Source organism: Arachis duranensis, chromosome 10 (genome assembly GCF_000817695.3).
Source record: "Arachis duranensis cultivar V14167 chromosome 10, aradu.V14167.gnm2.J7QH, whole genome shotgun sequence".
Classification (NCBI taxonomy): domain Eukaryota; kingdom Viridiplantae; phylum Streptophyta; class Magnoliopsida; order Fabales; family Fabaceae; genus Arachis; species Arachis duranensis.
In genome coordinates, this window is record NC_029781.3 from 34869497 (window position 1) to 34869819 (window position 323).

Sequence of the window (323 nt, forward strand, 5' to 3'; positions counted from 1 at the left end):
TAATTGTATTGAAACTTGAGGTACAGCAGAGCTCCACACCCTTAATCTATGGTGTGCAGAAACTCCACTGTTGAAAATACATAAGTGAAAGGTTCAGGCATGGCCGAATGGCCAGCCCCCTGAATGTGATCAATAGCCTCCTAAGATGAAGAATAAAACAAAACTGAGACCAAAGATGTCTAATACTATAGTAAATTATCCTATTTATACTAGACTAGCTACTAGGGTTTACATAAGTAAGTATTTGATGCATAAATCCACTTCCGGGGCCCACTTGGTGTATGCTTGGGCTGAGCTTGATCTATCCACGAGCTGAGGCTTTT